Source organism: Lithobates pipiens, unplaced genomic scaffold, assembly GCF_037356315.1.
Source record: "Lithobates pipiens isolate NorthernLeopardFrog02 unplaced genomic scaffold, aLitPip1_a1.2 Scaffold_10, whole genome shotgun sequence".
NCBI classification, from domain to species: domain Eukaryota; kingdom Metazoa; phylum Chordata; class Amphibia; order Anura; family Ranidae; genus Lithobates; species Lithobates pipiens.
In genome coordinates this window covers 183,498,387-183,510,701 of record NW_027507686.1, presented here as the reverse complement: position 1 = coordinate 183,510,701, position 12,315 = coordinate 183,498,387, and positions in this window count along the sequence as shown.

Genomic DNA, 12,315 nt, shown 5'->3' with positions numbered 1-12,315 from the left:
GTATGGGTGATTTATTCACATTCAACATCCCTTTTTAGGAAAATATAATAAAAAAAAGGTCAAAAGATGGTAGGAAAAAAAAAATATGCATGAGCATAACTCGTACTTGGAATAAATATTTCTATATTTGGCACTTGTTAGTAGATAAGAACATTACCATTCATGGGAATATCTTTTGTATGAAATCTCACTCATAAGAAAGATCTTTCTGAAGTCTATAGTTTGCCTAAAGCTGGCCATACACACACTCATTTACAGTATGTATATGTAAAGACTGTATTCATATAGTATAGTGAGGATGGATGAATCTCCGGCTGCTGTGTTGGCTGTCAAAATTCCTGCACAGTGCCTGAATCTGATTGGATGTAGACATTGTTCAGCTGACAATGGGCCACCCACAGCACGAATTTTGAGCTGCTCATCAGGAATTTGCTACATGCATGTCCGGTGTCTTGTCAAATAGCGTCCTCCATCAGATAGTGTCCCCTGCGTACTGCGCATGCGCAGTACACAGGAACACAGATTCCGAAAATTGCTGAGGATGAACGGCGCCTGCGCCGTGAGTACAGGTTCTATCCCCACCATCCAAGTGGACATAGAGTTAGAATAAAAAAGAGCCGAGCGCAGCGAGGCCGAGCCTGAAGCGTGGCGAGCGAAGCTCGCCCGCGAGGGGCCCTCTAAAATTCACAACCCCATGTCCGCTTGGATGGTGGGGCTACCACCTCCACTCACGGCGCAGGCGCCGTTCAGCTTCGGAGATTTTCCGAAGCTTCGTCTGCTCACTATGTGATGCCCGGACTCTATACGCCAGAACACCGGCTTTAGTATATCTGCAGACATTTCGTACTGGTTGGACATACATGCACAATCTGGCTGTCAAAGATAATTACAGATTGTTCCACAAGTATGCACAAAGGAAACACACACAAACAACTCTTGATACCATCCTTTCATGGATGAGAGAAATAGGAATCAGATGAAAAAATCTACTTCAAGTGACTTCCCAAACCATAGATGATTCCATTTTCTTTCCTTCCACCACAGGTGTAAAAGAAAATTTTGACTCAATGGTTGTACCCAAGACAATTGATGGATCAACTTGGGTACAACCAGCCTGCCCATAGATTTGTCGAATCATGGCTGGTTTTATACAGGGATTTCTGTTGCTCTCAAGTAGGGCCTACAGACATATGAACTTTCCCTGATCTGAAAAAAATTGGCCAGATCAGGCTAATGTTCTCAGATTTATGTCTGGCTTCAGCAGATATGATCCGTAAGATCTTCATAACTTATATTGATATTAAAGTCTTCTTTTTTTAAGTTTACTTACCTGCTCTGTGCACCAAAGTAATGATCCAAGATCCTTTATTGGACATCCTAAGTGCAATCACAGGACCAGATTGCCTGGTAGATGCATTTCACACAGTTCAGATGTGCTTAATCACACATTACACTACGGGGGGGGGGGGGGAGAACTGGACCGAGCCACCGCTCTGTTTGTCTATTCAGACACAGAGCTGCAGCTCTGCCCTGCCCCCCTCTCTCTCCTCATTGGCTTACTGACTTTGATTGTCAGCAGTGGAAGCCAATGGCGCCCACTGCCATCTCAGCCAATGAGGAGGGACAGTCCCTGGACTTTATGGCTCTTGTATAACATCGCTGGATCGAGATGGGGCTCACGTAAGTATTAGGGGGGCCATACCGCCCAACATTTTGAGATGGGAATAAGGGACACCTACTAGAAAACTTATTCAGGCATAGGGCACACCCCATGCCATGCCCCCTTAAAGGGGAAATAATAAAAAAAGGTTAATTAAATCCACAAGTGCTTTTTTTTTACCACTATTATTCCTTTATATTGGCTTTTAAAATTGAAAAATGCAACAATTTAGAATTTGAATGAGTTTATCACTGGTAAACACTTTTTGAAAGATAAAAAGTGCATTTTTATATACAACTATATAGATCAGACCAAAATGAGGGACAAATGAGGAGAAATGAGGGACAGAAAGACATTGCTCTAAATCAAGGACAGTCCCTCAAAATCAGGGACAGTTGGGAGCTTTGGGGGGTGGCTGAACACAGAAGTTTTTATTTTTATTTTAATGCATAGAATGCATTAAGATAAAACATCTGCTGCCTTTAGACCCACTTTAACGATAACTATGTAACCTACCTAAACAATTAATTGAATTTATATCCAACTAGGTAGTGTATGAAATTATCAGTTAAGGAAAAAATGTACAGTACATTCCCTGTAATAGGAATAAAAGTAGACCCAAATTTGTATTTTACAAGGACAGTGTAAAAAAAAAAGTAAAATAAATAAGAAAAAAAAAGTAGAGCCCTGTTCCGCTGAACTTGCACGCAAAAGTGAACTCATACATAAGTCGCGCCATGATTGTTAGAGCGAGAGCAATAATTCTAGCACTACACCTCCTCTGTAACTCAAAACTTTTCAAGGGTCAAAGTTTTTCGCCATTCCACAAATTTGATGCATGACATGTTGAGTATCAATTTACTTGGTGTAACATTATCTTTCACTATATGAAAAAAAATTGGGCTAAGTTTACTGTTGTCTTTTTTCCCCAAAAAATTGCGCTTGTAAGACCACTGTGCAAATACGGTGTGACAGTGTGACTGTGTATGAAAAAAAATATATAATGTTTAATTTTCTAGCAATAATAATAATTTAGCTTATAAACACCAAGTTTGAAAAATGAACCACTTCAGTCCCGGAAGGATTTACCCCCTTCTTGATCGGGCAATTTTTTGCGATACGGCACTGTGTCGCTTTAACTGACAATTGCGCGGGCGTGTGACGCTGTACCCAAACAAAATTTACGTCCTTTTTTCCCACAAATAGAGATTTCTTTTGGTGTTATTTAATCACCTCTGCAGTCTTTATTTTTTTGCGCTATTAACAAAAAAAGACTGACAATTTTAAAAAAAATATATATTTTTTTTACTTTTTGCTATAATAAATATCCCCAAAAAATGTATAAAAAAAAACAAATTCCTTCATCAGTTTAGGCCAGGGGTTCCCAACCTTTAGAAGAGCAAGGGCCACTTAAGCAACTTGGTAACCAGTTGTGGGCCACAATGAGCGGAGTGGGCGGATGACAGGTCCATGTACACTATGCAGAGCGGACATGGACATAGCCCACTCTACTCTATGGGCCCTCCAATCTGCCCAGATGGAAGGGGACAGATCCCCTTCTGTTTTTTTTCTTTTAGCGGATCGGATTGAAGGTATGCAGGTGTAAAAAGACACAAGTCTGTTTACATTTGCCGCTCCATAGGAGGTGAATGTTGGGTCTGATTGGGTCGGACCGATCATGTGAAAGGGGCCTAAGGCTGCTTTCTCACTGATGTGCTGTGGTCTACCCAGAGCAGTGCACCTCTGGCTTTTCTGTTGGTTAGCTGCACTTTGCCATAGAATTCTATTATATCCTGCAGGTGTTATGCACTTTCTGAAAAGGGCACCTACACGGTTTAGGAGATATTTACAAAAAGACAGGCACCGCTGTCTACGGCGCATGCAGGTGCACTGGGCATGCCGCTGCTAATGGCGATATGCCGTTAGTGGAGGCTCCCGTGCACATGCGCGGTAGTGACGTCATAGCTGCTCCGGCGCTTTGAGTGGCTGGAGCAGCTATACCTGGATGAAGATGGATGCTCCGTGCTACAGGGGGCAGCAGTGACATCGCTGGCTCCTGTGTCAGGTAAGTGACACATAATGGGCTACTATGCGATGAATAGTAGCACATTATGCTTTACCTTTGCAGGGAGACAAAGAGGAAGTAAATCCATCAGGGTTTACTTCCTCTTTAACCACTTGAGATCCGCGCTATAGCCAAATGACGGCTACAGCGCGGATCTCCTTTTCCGGGACTACGTCTATTGACGTAGTCCCGTGCACGAGCGGCCTGCGCGCCCCCTGAGGGGCGCGCGCGGCGCGCTCTGTGATCGGAGTCCAGGAGACTCGCCTGATCACCGATCTGTGCAAGGGGTCGATCCCGACCCCTTATCATGTGATCAGCTGTCAGCCAATGACAGCTGATCATGTGATATAACGGAGCCGGTGATCGGCTATTATTCCTCCTCGCGCTGTCAGCGCGAGGAGAAAAAAAAAAAGCCGATCACCGGCGGCCGTGATCGGGACATCAATATATATAAATATATACGGTATTCAGAATCGCCGTTTTCGGCGATCTGAATACATTGAAGTGTAAAGGAGGGGTGGGGGGTCTTTTAGAGAGAGTACCTGTCACGCTAACCTGGTAACCGTAAAAAAAAATTAAAGCTTCGTCTATTGAAATTTTTAGGTACCGTACTTTGTCGTCAATCCACAAGTCCGTGCAATTATAAAGTGTGACATGTTTGGTATCTATTTACTCGGCGTAACATTATCTTTCACATTATGCAAAAAAATTGGACTAATTTTACTGTTTCGTTTTTTTTAAATTCATGAAAGTGTCCCTTTTCCCAAAAAATTGCGTTTAAAACACCGCTGCGCAAATACCATGTGACATAAAATATTGCAACAATCGCCGTTTTATTCTCTAGAGTCTCTGCTAAAAAAATATATATAATGTTTGGGGGTTTCAAGTAATTTTCTAGCAAAAAATATGGATTTTAACTTGTAAACACCAAATTCCAAAAATAGGCTTAGTCATGAAAGGGTTAAACATTATAAAAATAAACAAGTTTGTCAAATTTACCTTATTGTCTGTCAGTTAAGGGCTGAGAGGACAAAAACTATCATCTACTGTATCCCAATAACACCCAATTGTAGGAGGTACATGATGGAGCCCACAAGCAAACTAAACTGTAGCCTTTCTCCTGTAGTGCCCCCTAGTGGCAGAACGCATATTTCTCTTGTTTGAGCATTGCATTGAGAAGTACAGTATTACTTGAACTGTACCCCAGGATTGGCTTGTCTTCAGCTGACAGAACTTGTCTTTACATAAAGTCCCAGAAATCTTTCAGCAAGGTCTTTATGTTACAGTATATAGTTTGAATGTCATGTCATACATATATTATTTATCATTGCAAAAGAACATATTTCACTTTTCTTTCTTTTTATTCCAATTTTTCCGGAAATAAAAACAAAAAATGGCTTAAAAAATAAAAATGAGGAAAAAAAATGTTATTTTCACAATTTTTCATTTTTTTCCCCAAGGCTTTCCCATCTCTAAATGTGACAAATAACAGTTATAGACGAAGTCTCAAACATATATGCCTGGATTTTTTTACTGACCCCAAGATTTTCAAGGTCTTATGTACCCCTCTACAAGACTTGCAGAAGAAGGTCATGAATTATGTCATATTCTTACTGCCTGTTTTAACCCCTAAAATCCTGCACCACTGCACAAAAACTGCATGCATTGCCCGCAGTTGCAGGGTGGTTGCAGCTCAGCCCTATTCACTTGCATGGGTTGTGTTCGGCCTTGAAGCTGAGTGCCGGCCCCCCTCCAAAAATTAAAGGTCAGCGGGTACAAATACTGTAGCTCAGGGCCGGAACAAGCGGTGGGCAGGAGGGGTGGCTGCCCTGGGTGCAATGGTTTATTGCAGGGATGGGGACAGCCTGACTGTAACCCTAAGGGGGGGGCAGTTTGGCATCTTTGCCTTGGGTGCTGGATGACCTTGTCCTGGCACTGCTGTAGCTGCTTGTCAGGGCTGGCTTAGCCCTTGCTCCTCTGGGCTGGCCGCTCAGCTGTCGGCTAATTGCCAGCTCTCTTCTCTTTCCACAGTTACCAGCTGTTCCCGATGATGCTTGTCTGATGTGCCTATTTAAAGCCTTTCTGCTCACTTTTCCATTTGCCTTTGCGTTGGTCACATCACAGGGAACCATCTCCTGCTGTTTGTTTCAAGACTGGCTTGCTGACATCCCACCTGGCTTCTTATCCTGCTTGCGGTTGCTCTCCTTGGATCCCTGACTTCTGGCCTGGCTAATTACCCGATCTCGTTAATGAACTTTGGACTGGCTGACTACCCGATCTGGCTATAGGACTCTGGCTATGCTTGACTACGCTTTTTTCTATTTACCTTTTTATTTTTATTAATAAACAAGTGTGATTTGATTGTACTTCTGTCTCAGTCTGTTTCATGGTTTCTGACAGTACGCGAAGGCCATTAATTCAGAAGATACAGTCAATCCACTTGTTGGTAATATTTTTTACAGATTGGATGAGCAAGATCACCGCATGGTTCAGTTTTCCTTGGCGTTACAAACGCTCCTGAATCGCACGGCTCATCTGGAATCCCCCACGGTGGCTGCTCCGGTACAACCTAAGTCGCAGGCCGTCCCTGCTGCTGCGCCAGTCTCTGTGCAGGCACCCGCCTCGAGTATTACCTCTATAAGAGGTATGTCTGGTTCTGCTCCACTTCCCCAGCGATTTGGGGGCGATCCAGTTCAATGGAGAGGGTTTCTCAATCAGGTTGAGATATACTTCGAAATGCTGCCCCAGGCGCTTCCCACGGACAGAAGCAAAGTAGGTTTCATGATATCTTTGCTTTCTGAGAGAGCCTTGGCCTGGGCTAACCCTCTATGGGAGACACAAAAACCTGTTGTCTTGAGTTACCCTCAGTTTGTGGCCTCCTTTAAAAGGGTTTTTGATGTTCCCGTACGCTCCGCTTCTGATGCCAAGTGCATCATGTCCATCAAACAGAGTACGAGAACTGTTGCCGACTACGCCATTGAATTCCGTACTCTGGCAGCAGAGGTTGCTTGGAACAATGAGGCCCTCGTGGCTGCTTTTTCTCATGGTCTTTCGGATTCCATCAAGGATGAGATAGCAGCCCGAGATATACCCACTGAGCTGAAGAGCTTGATCTCGTTTGCCATCCTTATTGACTCCAGACTCAGAGAAAGACTTTCTCTTAAGGAGTGCTTGCGGAAGCCTCCTGTATGTTTGCCTCCGAGCTTTGTAGTCCCACCCATGCCTCCCTCACCTCCCATGCCTCCTGGCACCGAGTTGGTCAGTGAAGATGAACCCATGCACCTGGGTTTCATGCATCTCTCTGCGGATGAGAGAGCCTTTAGGAGAAGGGAGAGATTGTGCCTTTATTGTGGCCAGGCAGGTCACTTTTTGAAGTCTTGTCCTACCCGTCCAGGGAACGCCCGAACCTTAAGGTCGTGTCATGGACAGACCTTAGGTGGCGTTGTTTCGTCCCCAGTTATCCAGAAGGATAAACCCCTGGTTTTGGTCACCCTTTCTTGGGCTGAATCGTCCATCGAGATACAGGCTCTAATCGACTCTGGGGCTGCAGGCCTGTTCATTGATGCTGCATTTGTTTCACAGTACTCGATTCCGCTGCAGCTGCGTGACACTCCACTTGCCATTGAGGCTCTTGATGGGAGACCTTTACAGCCTGCCCATGTGACTCATGAGACGGTTCCATGGCCGTAGGGGCTCTTCACCATGAGATAATCCGATTCCAAGTTATTTCTTCACCCAGATTTCTGCTGGTTATCCTTGGTTACAGAGGCACAACCCCTCTTTTGATTGGCTCCATGCTGAGGTTCTCTCCTGGTCACCACAATGCAGTGAGACATGCTTCCTGAAGGTATCCAAGGTCCTGTGCACCGCTTCACTCCCCTTCTTCCCGGAGGAGTACCGTGATTTTGGCGATGTCTTTGATAAAGGTCAAGCTGGTAGTTTGCCTCCACACCGACATTCCAGACCTTCAACCTGGTGCCATACCTCCTCGTGGCCATGTTTACCCTTTGTCGGTCTTTGAGGATAAGGCCATGGAGGAGTATGTTGCTGACGCACTTTCTCGAGGTTTCATCCGCAAGTCCTCATCTTCTGCTGGTGCTGGTTTCTTCTTTGTGAAAAAGAAGAGCGGTGAACTGAGACCCTGTATAGAATATAGGGGTCTCAATCGTGTCACGATTATGAATACCTGGTAATGCCTTTTGGCCTTTGTAACGCCCCGGCAGTTTTTCAGGAATTTATTAACGATGTCCTCCGAGATTTGTTGCAATTGTGTGTGGTGGTTTATCTCGATGATATTCTCATATTTTCCAAGTCCCTGGAGAGCCACCACACAGATGTCTGTCGTGTACTTCAGAAACTAAGAGAGAACAATCTCTATTTTAAACTGGAGAAGTGCGAGTTCCATCGTGAACAGGTTACATTCCTGGGCTATGTCATTTCCACTGCTGGTTTTTCGATGGACCCAGAGAAACTGTCGGCAGTCCCACAGTGGCCTTGACCCGTGGTTTTACGTCCTCTGCAGCGTTTCCTGGGCTTTGCCAACTACTATTGGAAGTTTATTCGTAACTTCTCGTCTCTGGTCAAGCCTCTGACTGATATGACCAGAAAGGACGGTAACCCACAGAGTTGGTCTCCGGAGTCCATTAAGGCCTTTGAGACTCTCAAGGCTGCCTTTGTTTCTGCTCCTGTGTTGGCACATCCTGATCCTATGTTGCCTTTTATCCTAGAAGTTGATGCTTCTGAGACAGGAGTTGGAGCCCTTCTGTCTCAACGTCCTAACTCTGAGAGCGCTATGCATCCGTGTGGTTACTTTTCCAAGAAATTGTCACCTGCTGAGTGCAATTATGAGATTGGTGACAGAGAGCTGTTGGCGATCATTTTAGCCCTGAAAGAATGGAGACATCTCCTTGAAGGTACCACTGTGCCCGTTCTTATTCTTACTGACCATAAGAATCTTACATTCTTGTCTGAGGTTAAGCGACTCTCTCCCAGAAGGGCGCAATGGGCCCTTTTCTTGTCGAGCTTTAATTACATTGTCTCATTCTTATATAAAAATAGAAGAAGCCGCGCTAAGGGGTTAATCTGATAGGTTAACAAATACAGATAAAAAAAACACACTAAGGTATTAGTCTAATAGGTTGCTGCCGTCCCCCGAATTCTTAGCCCCCTTGAAGGCAGTGAATTTGCAGCTGAAATATAAATAGGAATAGGGACCGAGAACCTACCTAAAAATTGTATTGTAGGGTACACTCTTATTATCAAAGACAATATGAGGTCTATCTGCTGTGTTAGACCTATACCCCGTGGAAGACGGGAATAAAAAGATTTCAGAGTCCTCTACAGTATACGAGGTACAAAAAACCGAACCATATAGTTCAAACACAATTGGGATGATTTTATATGTTTCTATATAGCTTAGGTGTATGGTATTAGTCACAGGGTAAGATCCAAGTGGACCCCCTCTTACCTATATGCACCTACTAGATCTATGAGGGTACTATGTAATAGGGATAGTATGAATAGCTGAGGTATATCACATTATTATTACATAATCAGAAGACCATTTAACCACTTGCCGACCAGCGCACGACGATGTACGTCGACAGAATGGCACGGGCAGGCAAATGGGCGTACATGTACGTCCCTTTAAATTTGCTGCCCTGCCATCGGGAGCGCGCCACTGGCGGCGCGCTCCCGCACTGGTCGGGACCCCCGTGAGTCCGGTCGCGGGACCCGCGGACTCGATTGCCGCGGGCATCCCCGCGATCGTCTCACGGAGCGGCCGAATGGAGAAGTGCCGTTGTAAACAACATTTCTCCATTCTGCCTAGCAACTAGTGACGCTGATCTCTGCTCCATGTGATTGGAGCAGAGATCAGTGTTCACTAAATGAAAGCCCAACCCCCCCACAGTTAGTAACACGCCCCTAGGAACACTTAACCCCTACACTGCCACCCACTGGTTAACCCCTTCACTGCCAGTGTCATTTACACAGGAATCACTGCATTTATATAGCAGTGATTACTGTATAAATGACAATGGTCCCAAAAATGTGTCAAAAATGTCCGATGGGTCCCCCACAATGTCGCAGTCACAATAAAAATCGCTGATCGCCGCCATTACTAGTAAAAAAAAAAAAAAAATTATTAATAAAAATGCTATAAAACTATCCCTATTTTGTAAACGCTATAACTTTTGCGCAAACCAATCAATAATCGCTTATTGCGATTTTTTTTACCAAAAATATGTAGAAGAATACGTATCGGCCTAAACTGAGGGAAAAAAATGTTTTTTTATATATTTTTGGGGGATATTTATTATAACAAAAAGTTAAAAATAATGCGTTTTTTTCAAAATTGTCGCTCTATTTTTGTTTATAGCGCAAAAAATAAAAACCACAGAGGTGATTAAATACCACCAAAAGAAAGCTCTATTTGTGGGAAAAAAAAGGACGTCAATTTTGTTTGGGAGCCACGTCGCATGACCGCGCAATTGTCAGTTAAAGCGACGCAGTGCCGAATCGCAAAAAGTGGTCTGGTCTTTGACCAGCAAATTGGTCCGGTCTGAAAGTGGTTAAAGTTTGTAAAATAAAGCAAAAAAACGGAGTAAAAAAACTTAAAAGAACAATAACTGGCCCATATAGCTCAGTATGATGTCACACTTAACTAGCTCTATATAGTTCATTCAATCCTCATTAAGTATGGTGCAACCAGTCCACATTAGGAATCTCCAAACAAGTGTAACAGGTGTCTCAATCCGATTCACTGGATTAGTTAAAGCGGGAGTCCACCGGGACTCCGCGTTTTTTTTTTTTTTTAAAAGCCAGCAGCTACAAATACTGCAGCTGCTGACTTTTAAAATAGTGACACTTACCTGTCCAGCGCACCCGCGATGTCGGCACCTGAAGCCGATCTCTAGATCGACACTCGAGTGCTGCCGCCGCCATCTTGGGTATGGGAATCAGGAAATGGAGCCTTTCGGCTTCATTTCCCGGTTCCCTACTGCCCATGCGCGAGCCGCGCTGCGCAATGAGGACGATCCCCGCTGCCTCTGGGATCTGTGTGTTTCCCAGCAGGCAGTGGGGCACTTGCGGGAAGGGGCGGGCACTTGCGGAAAGGGGCGTAAGTTACGCCCCTTTCCGCAGAGAGCTATCCCGGAAGTGGGTGCAGTTACCTGGATTATCCAGGTAACTGCACCCCCCTCCCCCCTGAAAGGTGCCGATTGTGGCACCGGAGGGGGGGAGGGTTCCGATGAGCGGAAGGTCCACTTTAGGGTGGACCTCCGCTTTAAATACTATATAAAGTCCACACCACATGTGAAAAAGTTGTAAAAAATTTTTTAAAAAAAAGGAAGAGTGTGCAAAGATGCAAAAAATGTGCAAAAATGCAAGAAAAAGGTGCAAAATACCACAGAATTACAATAAGAAACAGTCTGTATATATAGCCATAAAAATAATAATAATTAATTGTAAGTGATAAGTAAACGTGTGCAAAAACCAAAGTGCAAGGAAAGCATATGCTCAAAGCTCTTTATACTCTAATGTGCAAAAGTCTGCAAGAATATCACAAAAATTCCATAGGAAGAAAGTTCTATATATAACGCATCTTCATACGTCTGGACGATAAGGTGACATTAGTGCTCATTCAAAACATCGGTGACTTCTGTGCTCCTCCCCTCAGGTCCCCACTCACCAGATCCCTGTACCCCCAAGGGGTAATTATGCGTGTAAATCACAATCTCCAGGCGCTTGTCAGCCAGATCATCCACCTTGTTTCACTTCTCTGTTATGCAGGTGATTCCTCTTTAGGTCAATAGCAGGTAAGCCAGTAGATCCTCAAGGAGATGAAAAAATATATTCCATAGTGCAGTAACTTTGTGTCACCAGAAAAAAGGCTTTTTATTCGTTAAAATTTTTTTAAAATTACAGAGCGGCCCAAAGGCCATACAATTCATCAAAAAACTGAAAATACACACAATCAAAATAAAAGAAAAAATACAAAAATTTAAAAATTCATCAAAAACCATAAATAATATATATAAAAAACGTAAAAAATGAATTGATTTGTATATGAGAACGCCAGACAAAAATGGCCAGGGCCACAAGATAAATAGTGCAAGGGGCAGAAATAGTTCAATTGGGTGCGTATACTAGGTTCCAGATAGAAGTGTCTTGAATCCACATATACTAGAAATAGCCTTATTACTCAAGAGAACTCTGCCACCATTCACTAAATAGAAAGTTAGTAGGAGAAAAAAAATCTATTAAAAACTCCGGTTTTGTGTTGCAGGAAGTAGTCTCATTCTTACCCGGTACTAAGAATGTAAGGGCTGATGCCTTGTCACGACAATTTTCCTCCACTTCCAAGTCGGTTCCGGTTCCTATGATTCCCCCTGATCGTATCTTGGCTACGGTTCGCACCAGTCTTACTTCTCCTTTGGGTGGCAAAATTCTTGCTGCTCAGGTCCATGCTCCTCTTGATAAACGTTGTGACCGCTGCTTTGTCCCAGTGAGTCTCCGTACTGCAGTACTCCAGACTTACTATTCTCCCAAGGCAGCTGGCCATCCTGGGAAGAATCAACTCATTTGGGCC